Source organism: Ceratina calcarata, unplaced genomic scaffold (assembly GCF_001652005.2).
Source record: "Ceratina calcarata isolate Rehan_Ccalc_2016 unplaced genomic scaffold, ASM165200v1 scaffold329.2, whole genome shotgun sequence".
Classification (NCBI taxonomy): Eukaryota; Metazoa; Arthropoda; class Insecta; order Hymenoptera; family Apidae; genus Ceratina; species Ceratina calcarata.
This window is the reverse complement of record NW_017155624.1, coordinates 1,020,434-1,029,870: the sequence shown is the minus strand read 5'-3', so window position 1 is coordinate 1,029,870 and position 9,437 is coordinate 1,020,434. Positions and strand designations below refer to the sequence as shown.

Sequence of the window (9,437 nt, the reverse complement as noted above, 5' to 3'; positions counted from 1 at the left end):
ATTTGTAAGATGTTAAAAACAAGCTGGATGCGTTGTATACTGACTACATCCTATTTAGTTTCTTTTGTCGCGCACTTTGCAGCAGAATGGCGGAATACGCGAACGTGTTGCTACAAGCGGCTTAAATTAATGAGAATTTATATTTTCATTTTTTTCTTTCCCTTCTTGTCCTAGCGTTACCTGGCAAATTTTTGCATCTCGGTTTAACAACGTAGTTTCTAAAGTGGGCTTTTTCGCGAGATGAATGCGCGCTTGTTTCCTTCAGGCGAGCGCAACGTTTCTCTTGAATTTTGCCCAAAATACATTGAACCTTATTTGAAAAGTTCAATGTGCATTCTGTTTACCTCGTGTGTAATTTTATAACTGCATATGCAAAACATTGCGGTTTCAAAGAACGCAATTTCTGTATTAAATTTTTAATAGAAGTGTAATAGCGTACTTTAGATGGAATTTTTATAATCCTTACGATTTTCCAAAAAGCAAAGAGAGAAGAAAATTTAGTAATCGCTCGAGTGACATTAACGTAAGTTATTTCTAGAGACCTCAATTTCCTTAATTGTTTCAAGACTTTATTGAATTAGTATGATACGGGAATTGCTTTCTGATCTCAAATTGGAATTGTTTTTCAAGATATGTTACAATGATCATTATCTGGCAATCATCCTGAGTAATCCCAGGACGATCATACCAGGTCAATTTGGATTTACGTGGCGGGATTCGCTCCAGGAAATCCGTACCGCGGGAAAGAGGATTACCGGTGGCAGGTTAGTCGGTCGAACATCGCGATATGAAATTAAATATCGAAAGCGACGGAGGACGGTGCTCTGTCTATCCATTAGCCCCTACCGATTAATAGTGCCGCCGAAATTACCATGCGTTTCCATCGCATAATCAAAGCAAATTCCCGATAACCAGTATAACGATGTAAAACGAACACAAGGCGACCGCTTTATTCCATTATCCTTCAAAGCAGGAGTAATGGTCTCCCCGCCGCGTTCCATGGTAACCGAGTAAATTGCTTGTTTTATATGCAAATCTCTTTACTCTCTTCACCGTGGACGGAATTATAGCCACGCGATAAACACGCCGCGTCGCGTCGGTCCGGCCCGGTGCGGTGTGATCCATCCGATAATCGGCACCCGCTACTATACCGCAGGGTGAGACGAGCGTCCAACGATAGGGGAAATCAGTGTTGCGTGGTTTGCAAGCGATACACACAGCGCGTGTTCAAAGTGTCTCGTTTAAATACTTCCAGCTGATTATCTACCGAAATATCCGTATCACGCGAAAAATGTGTCAAGTATAAACTTTTCTTTGTACTATCGCGCTTCGACACTAGCGGGATTTAAAGCTTACCTCGGAATGTCTAATTTCTGTGAAATATCGTATTGGCCAATACGGTTTTTGGTACTTCCTAATGAAGGACAGTTTTATAGTTTAATAATAGAAGTTTATCAAAAATGTTGTCAGAATTGAATAATGATCATCGACCATGTATCTTCCTGCGAAGGCTAAATTTAAAAATTAATTAATAATGCTCAGCTCGGGACAGAAAATTAGCGCTTGAAGTATTGTCCTCCCGATAGTCCGATAAATAAGTGAAATGATAGTTTACAGCAGAGTGAAGTTGCGAATCGATACGAAAACGTTGGTAACGGCAACGGAGTGACATACGACCGGTGAAAATCGTACGAGCGAACACATTACTCGCAGTTTGCGGGAAATTTTCATTCGCCGCGGCGCGCTCCTCGCAGAAAGTTCGAGTTCCGCACTTGGTCGTTCGTTTGAACTCGAACCGAGCATCGGGAAACCGAGTGGCCGAGGGTTCCCGTGTTTTTCTCGCGCTCGGCTCGTCGTTTTTCAGCAAATAGTTCCACCATTTTTTCGTTGCTTTTCGACTCGCCACATTCGTTATCCGGATCGGTGTCTTCTACTTGAGCGAATTCGTTCTCTCCCCTTTTTATTTCTGTTTGCCAGGTTTCCCGTCACTCTTTTTATTTTTATCTTTATTTTTATTTTGTTTTTTATGTTCGCTCTGCCGTTAGCTATTCTCGCGACGATCCTTGATAATAAATCCCGCGGAATGATTTACGGGGCGATACCCCACCCCCGCTATTCCTATAGACCCGTCCGACGCGACTCTCGTTTCCAACACTTTCTTCGCGTAGTCTGCAAATTAATAACGCCTGCAACGATGGATGCTGTTAGAAAGCTCTTGTAGTAGGTGATTAAAGAATTAAGTGTCCCAGGCTACTCGTCCTTGTCGACAGACCTGGCCGGTTATTAAAAAAGTTGCTGATGACGCTGTGCTGCTTCCATCAGAACCAGAAAAATTTGTTCTAACACTGATAATGTATTCCCGCTACAATGCTTACTGTTACTCCATTTTTATCTCTTTTCTTTAAAATATTATAATTACTGTTACATATGAATAGAAACATTTTATTGTATTTATAATGCGCTCAGATGATAAGTACTCGTATGACACAGTATGGATTTCGTTTTAACTGCATACTACGCAAAGCTTTTGGTTTCTGGTTAAAAAAAATTTCGTACTGGGAATACCGCAGACTGTGTTTATCGATCGCGAGAAATCCGAAGAAAGATGGGTAAAAAACGCGATACAAAATGATCACACGAAAACGAACGTCATAAATCACGTAACAGCGATCGATGACACCATTTGTACGTCCCCCGGAATTTCGCGATTCGTACATCCGTGTCTCGTGATACATCGAAAAATCACGCGATGCTGCACAAAAAATGCAGGCTTTTTTCAAATGTATGACGCTACGTAACAAAACTGCAGAGAGGGTGTCACCGGCAAAATAGATTAGAATGTACAGCCAAGGAACGTATTACCTATTTAAATTTATTCATTAAAATTATCGTTTAATTATGTACTATGTAATTAATGTATAAATGCCTCGTAAGGACCTTAGGAATATCGAAGATGATGAAGTAAAAGCAAGAATGACAGGAAATAAAAAAGCGGATGAATAAGAATAATGGGACTGGAAACAATAGTAAAAAAAAATAATTCTTTTGTTAAATTTTTTTGCACCACCGCACCGTTTAGAAAGTCAGTGTTTATAGGCGACTTTCATTGGTGGTATATTTTATTCAGAAAAATATATTTTTGTCAAAGGAACTACGTAAAAAAAAATTATGCTAATTAACATTTCTCCATTAAAAGCGTAATAATCTATGCATTAAACAAAATCTCTTATTACAAATTTCAAACTCTCTTCTATTCGTTTTCCACAAAATTATATTACACGTCCAGATTATGAAAACGAAGAACGAAAAATAAGAAAAAACTGTTGTTCGCTGAAGAACGGTATTACTTTCTCCGTATTATTAGATGTGTATTTTAGGCGAATGTAATGTTTTACGTGTAGATCATTCTCTGAATCACAATGACGGTGATGCTTTCATCAAGCACGAGGGTCGAACAAAATAGCCGCGTATCGTAATAATAGTAGAACCGCGCAGTGTTACCGCGTAATTTATAACGAAATATTCTAATGAGCCGCGTATACGTGGCTCGCGTGTTGAAAATTATTCGAGCAGTTTTCAGCGAGAAGAAACGGCCGTATAACACATACACATACATACATATCACGAAATGTCCGTAGGTACGTCGAGCCTGACTGTCGGCTGTGTCGCGCGATCGAACTGCATTAACATCGAATTTTTGAGCGATTATGGGTTATTCACGAAGCCTCTCAGGGCGCTGTAATTCAGTGAATTTATTGTAATTTCCCGTCCACAGGTGGAAGGCAAGCAGGAATGCTATTTAACTAGTCCGACCTCAAGCCTCGTACACACACGCGATGAACGGATGGCTCCGCTGCCTCGTCGTGTTACATATTTCTGCCATAATTTTTCTACTACGATAAACGAATGCTACGTGCCTTTCTATTCCAGCTACAACGAAACGCGAAATTATTCCGCGAAAGAATCATCGCGTGGAACTACAATCTTTCGTGGAGTAGTACTCCTAATTCTGTCAATGTATGGATTTAAAAGTAGACAATTGAAATGATTTCTTTATAGAAGTAAAACGATTGGGTTTAATGAAATCGAGTATAATTTTCCAACTCGTTATACTCCGCAATTATTTAAAAAATAAATCTTGTTAAAATATTCTCAATTGGATGAGAAACATTATATTCCAGTTCTGATTTACGGGGCGATACCCCACCCCCGCTATTCCTATAGACCCGTCCGACGCGACTCTCGTTTCCAACACTTTCTTCGCGTAGTCTGCAAATTAATAACGCCTGCAACGATGGATGCTGTTAGAAAGCTCTTGTAGTAGGTGATTAAAGAATTAAGTGTCCCAGGCTACTCGTCCTTGTCGACAGACCTGGCCGGTTATTAAAAAAGTTGCTGATGACGCTGTGCTGCTTCCATCAGAACCAGAAAAATTTGTTCTAACACTGATAATGTATTCCCGCTACAATGCTTACTGTTACTCCATTTTTATCTCTTTTCTTTAAAATATTATAATTACTGTTACATATGAATAGAAACATTTTATTGTATTTATAATGCGCTCAGATGATAAGTACTCGTATGACACAGTATGGATTTCGTTTTAACTGCATACTACGCAAAGCTTTTGGTTTCTGGTTAAAAAAAATTTCGTACTGGGAATACCGCAGACTGTGTTTATCGATCGCGAGAAATCCGAAGAAAGATGGGTAAAAAACGCGATACAAAATGATCACACGAAAACGAACGTCATAAATCACGTAACAGCGATCGATGACACCATTTGTACGTCCCCCGGAATTTCGCGATTCGTACATCCGTGTCTCGTGATACATCGAAAAATCACGCGATGCTGCACAAAAAATGCAGGCTTTTTTCAAATGTATGACGCTACGTAACAAAACTGCAGAGAGGGTGTCACCGGCAAAATAGATTAGAATGTACAGCCAAGGAACGTATTACCTATTTAAATTTATTCATTAAAATTATCGTTTAATTATGTACTATGTAATTAATGTATAAATGCCTCGTAAGGACCTTAGGAATATCGAAGATGATGAAGTAAAAGCAAGAATGACAGGAAATAAAAAAGCGGATGAATAAGAATAATAGAACTGGAAACAATAGTAAAAAAAAATAATTCTTTTGTTAAATTTTTTTGCACCACCGCACCGTTTAGAAAGTCAGTGTTTATAGGCGACTTTCATTGGTGGTATATTTTATTCAGAAAAATATATTTTTGTCAAAGGAACTACGTAAAAAAAAATTATGCTAATTAACATTTCTCCATTAAAAGCGTAATAATCTATGCATTAAACAAAATCTCTTATTACAAATTTCAAACTCTCTTCTATTCGTTTTCCACAAAATTATATTACACGTCCAGATTATGAAAACGAAGAACGAAAAATAAGAAAAAACTGTTGTTCGCTGAAGAACGGTATTACTTTCTCCGTATTATTAGATGTGTATTTTAGGCGAATGTAATGTTTTACGTGTAGATCATTCTCTGAATCACAATGACGGTGATGCTTTCATCAAGCACGAGGGTCGAACAAAATAGCCGCGTATCGTAATAATAGTAGAACCGCGCAGTGTTACCGCGTAATTTATAACGAAATATTCTAATGAGCCGCGTATACGTGGCTCGCGTGTTGAAAATTATTCGAGCAGTTTTCAGCGAGAAGAAACGGCCGTATAACACATACACATACATACATATCACGAAATGTCCGTAGGTACGTCGAGCCTGACTGTCGGCTGTGTCGCGCGATCGAACTGCATTAACATCGAATTTTTGAGCGATTATGGGTTATTCACGAAGCCTCTCAGGGCGCTGTAATTCAGTGAATTTATTGTAATTTCCCGTCCACAGGTGGAAGGCAAGCAGGAATGCTATTTAACTAGTCCGACCTCAAGCCTCGTACACACACGCGATGAACGGATGGCTCCGCTGCCTCGTCGTGTTACATATTTCTGCCATAATTTTTCTACTACGATAAACGAATGCTACGTGCCTTTCTATTCCAGCTACAACGAAACGCGAAATTATTCCGCGAAAGAATCATCGCGTGGAACTACAATCTTTCGTGGAGTAGTACTCCTAATTCTGTCAATGTATGGATTTAAAAGTAGACAATTGAAATGATTTCTTTATAGAAGTAAAACGATTGGGTTTAATGAAATCGAGTATAATTTTCCAACTCGTTATACTCCGCAATTATTTAAAAAATAAATCTTGTTAAAATATTCTCAATTGGATGAGAAACATTATATTCCAGTTCACTTTGATGAGCGACAATCTTTGTTCTATGGTTCAGATTACTAATTGAAAAAATAACAAATCATTTATAAATGAAATCTGATAGAATTTAGTGGACTACCTCTTGTTTCGCGTTTAATAAGATCGAACATAGTAAGATCGAACATAGGCAGATGCGCGTGTGGTGGAAATTAAAATGCATGTAATAATTTTATATGCGCGTTTTCAGGGAACGTATTCGTTTCGACAACAAACAATATGCAATATAACGTTTTTGTAGAAATTGCGAGTGCATGGGGAATGCTCAAGTTTCATTTCCACTTCTATCGAATTTGCGTATAACAGTGCCAGAGCGTGAAAGACGCGAAGCGAACTCGACGAGTGAGAAATTATTCGCTCTCTTACGTGTCAATTTTCGTGCAATTTGTGTTGAAGCACTCTCAAAGAGTGAACTTGGAGCCTCTCGATGTATAATACACTAATTAGTATTAAATTAAAATTAAATTTAAACCGAGTGTATGCGTTTAACCGCCTCTAACGGCTATTCGTGTCGGTGAACACTGTTTAATACACGCGCAACTCCTCTAAATTTCACTCATTACCCTCGTTACTCGGATTAATTATACCTTTGCAATCTATCACTTAATTCATGTTATAACTTAACGAAAATTTCGCGTACATCTGCAACTTGAAAACGGCACAACTATAAAATAAGATAAGGAAGGGAAGTTGATAAATAATTGCAATTAGGAAAAGAGTAGTATGAAAACTCACGCTCCTCATTACGATTAACAATTTCAAGTTGAGTATAAGAAAATCGTGAAATAGTATATCACGAAATCGACGTTCCGATGATACGGAAAGGAAGTGCGGTGGCAGCTTTGATTTCGGTGCCGCAACACGGTACTGCCAATTATTCAGCGTACACACATTGTCCCGTTGTGAATCAGTCAAGAGATGGCGGTCGATTACTGCATCCGAAGTGGAACCGTTATGTCAATTTGCATAATGCATCGATTAAATAAACGGGCTGCGGTCCCGTCCGATGTCGTAGAGCACGGAAACCGAGGTTGTGCCGGCCGCAAAACAACTATTGACAGCCAAATTCACCATACTGTCCACGTATATCGTCCTGGCTACCATGGGACGCGTTGAAATTAATGCGGCCCCCTCCACGATCTTCTTTTTTTCTACGGTCCAACCCCGTCGCGTCCGTCGATCCCGTCCACCCTAATTTCTGTGCGCGTCGCGGCCGCGTCAGCCTCGTCACGAGCCATAAATGCTTAATAACGATTATGATGTTGTCAACAGCGTTATTATGGACGACTGATACCGCGGCTGGTTGTCTTTCGGCATTAATTAGTACCGTAATTGCAACGATCCGCGCGTTCCACGTGCCATGGACGAACCGTCACGTCGACTCAGAATCGCCGGCGACGAGAAACGACTGCCGGCGAAGCCGTATTGTTGGACTCGACACCCGACGAATTTTAATTCCACATTCCAGATTCCAACATTTATTCCATCAATGATAATGATTCCTGCGCTTATTCCATCAAAACCAATGTTTAGTAGCCTTAAATGAGAATAACGTTTTGTGATTGATGTGAAAATTGACGGAAAGAGACATCGATGTATCATCTAATTAAAAATATACGATAATGCCAATAAATTCTACCCGTACATTAATATAGAAGGTACAACATTAAAATAATTAATTACATATTGCATTATTCCATTTTATATTTAAAAATCGCGATTCGCAGTTCACTTTTGATCTGAAACATTTAATAATGTGAAGCTAAATCGGCTAATCTATACCCGAAAACCTAATGGATCCGTCGTAATTTAACTATTATGCTCGAGCGAATGTAGTCGAACAAGGAATCAGAAGTTTGAATCACTTACTCGGCTCGTCGACGTCGCCAAGGAAAACTTCCGCCGCGACAAACCAAACCATCGTGCTCATTACTAGAAGCATCCCCTTCATCCTGGGACTTTATGCGTCCGAACGAAGGACGAGTAGTCCTGGCAAGTCCCCTGCTCGGATATCTCCGTCTTTAACTCCAGGATAGCAAGTTGCCCGAGATGGCCGATAAGTTCCCAGGGAATCTAATTCTCTGATAGCTCGAAACTCCGCTTTCAGAACCGATTCTCGCCCCCTCTCTCCCTTCCTCTCTCGTCTTCTCGACAGCTACGTACCCGTTGTGGCACGCCGTCGCGCGAACTTCACAGTGCACTCGCTACTTTCCTTGTAACTTCACACTGCGGTACCCGTAGCTGCGAACTTTTTTCATCAACCGGATGACACGAACAGCGTCAACGTCGACGCTGATAACTGATCACCGACCTAACGATGAGTAACCGCGAATAATCCTTTATAATCACGCCCGCGCGTCAAAACTGACGTACGACAACGCATGGACGTGGATGATTCATTCACGAAACGGCCGTGGAAGAATGTGTCTCGGCGAGGGGTGTCCGTGCTTTTTTTAAAGTCCCACCCCTTCTCCGCGCGAAAACGTCTTCGCCGTTATTAACGGAGCTACTCGATCGTGCCAGTCCTACACTCCGCTCACGGTCCATTAACGCCCGCTTCATACGCGGCTACGCCTCACATGGCTTTCCGTCATCGTTCACCGATAATGACATAACGCCGGTCTTTTTTAGCTGGCTCGCTAGTTCGCGTGGGACGTCGAGTCCGTTGCGATACAAATAGACGCCCTCGACGATGTCGCTGACGATAACGCCGAACCTAACCGATGTCATTTAGGATCCATCAGATGCTATCGCGTCGTAGGGTGCGTACGCTGTCGTCAGAGCCCCGGCTTCATGGTACATCATAACGCGTTCGAGTTGTTTCACATCCGGTGAGAACTTACATCCGATGAGACTATTTCAGTAGTTTCCTCGCGACGGAAATTACTCAAGTGAAACTAAAGACTTCCACCTGGGAAATATATTCACATCTCGCCGACCGGTCGGTTCTATCTTCGTTACTTTTTAAATAGATTTATTCTCTTATGAGTCCGAAGAGAATTTAATGATGAAACGTTAGATTCGGTCACTTTATGTATTTGCGAGATACGTCACAGGATAATTAACAAGAATTTCTTCTTACAATTTCGTCCTTGACTAAACATTTAAATCACTGGTCTTCGAAGTAGTTCAGGGT

At 40.5% G+C, this 9,437-nt stretch overlaps 1 long non-coding RNA gene across 1 annotated transcript; it reads right to left on the bottom strand.

Annotated features, from left to right (window-relative positions):
• Nucleotides 1-4,526: 4,526 nt before the first annotated feature.
• On the bottom strand, nt 4,527-9,431 carry LOC113464319 (uncharacterized). The gene is made up of 2 exons (XR_003389149.1): nt 8,171-9,431; nt 4,527-7,838 (listed from the first exon to the last, which is right to left on the bottom strand). It is a non-coding gene; the product is annotated as an uncharacterized LOC113464319 (long non-coding RNA).
• Between the last annotated feature and the right edge of the window lie 6 nt (nt 9,432-9,437).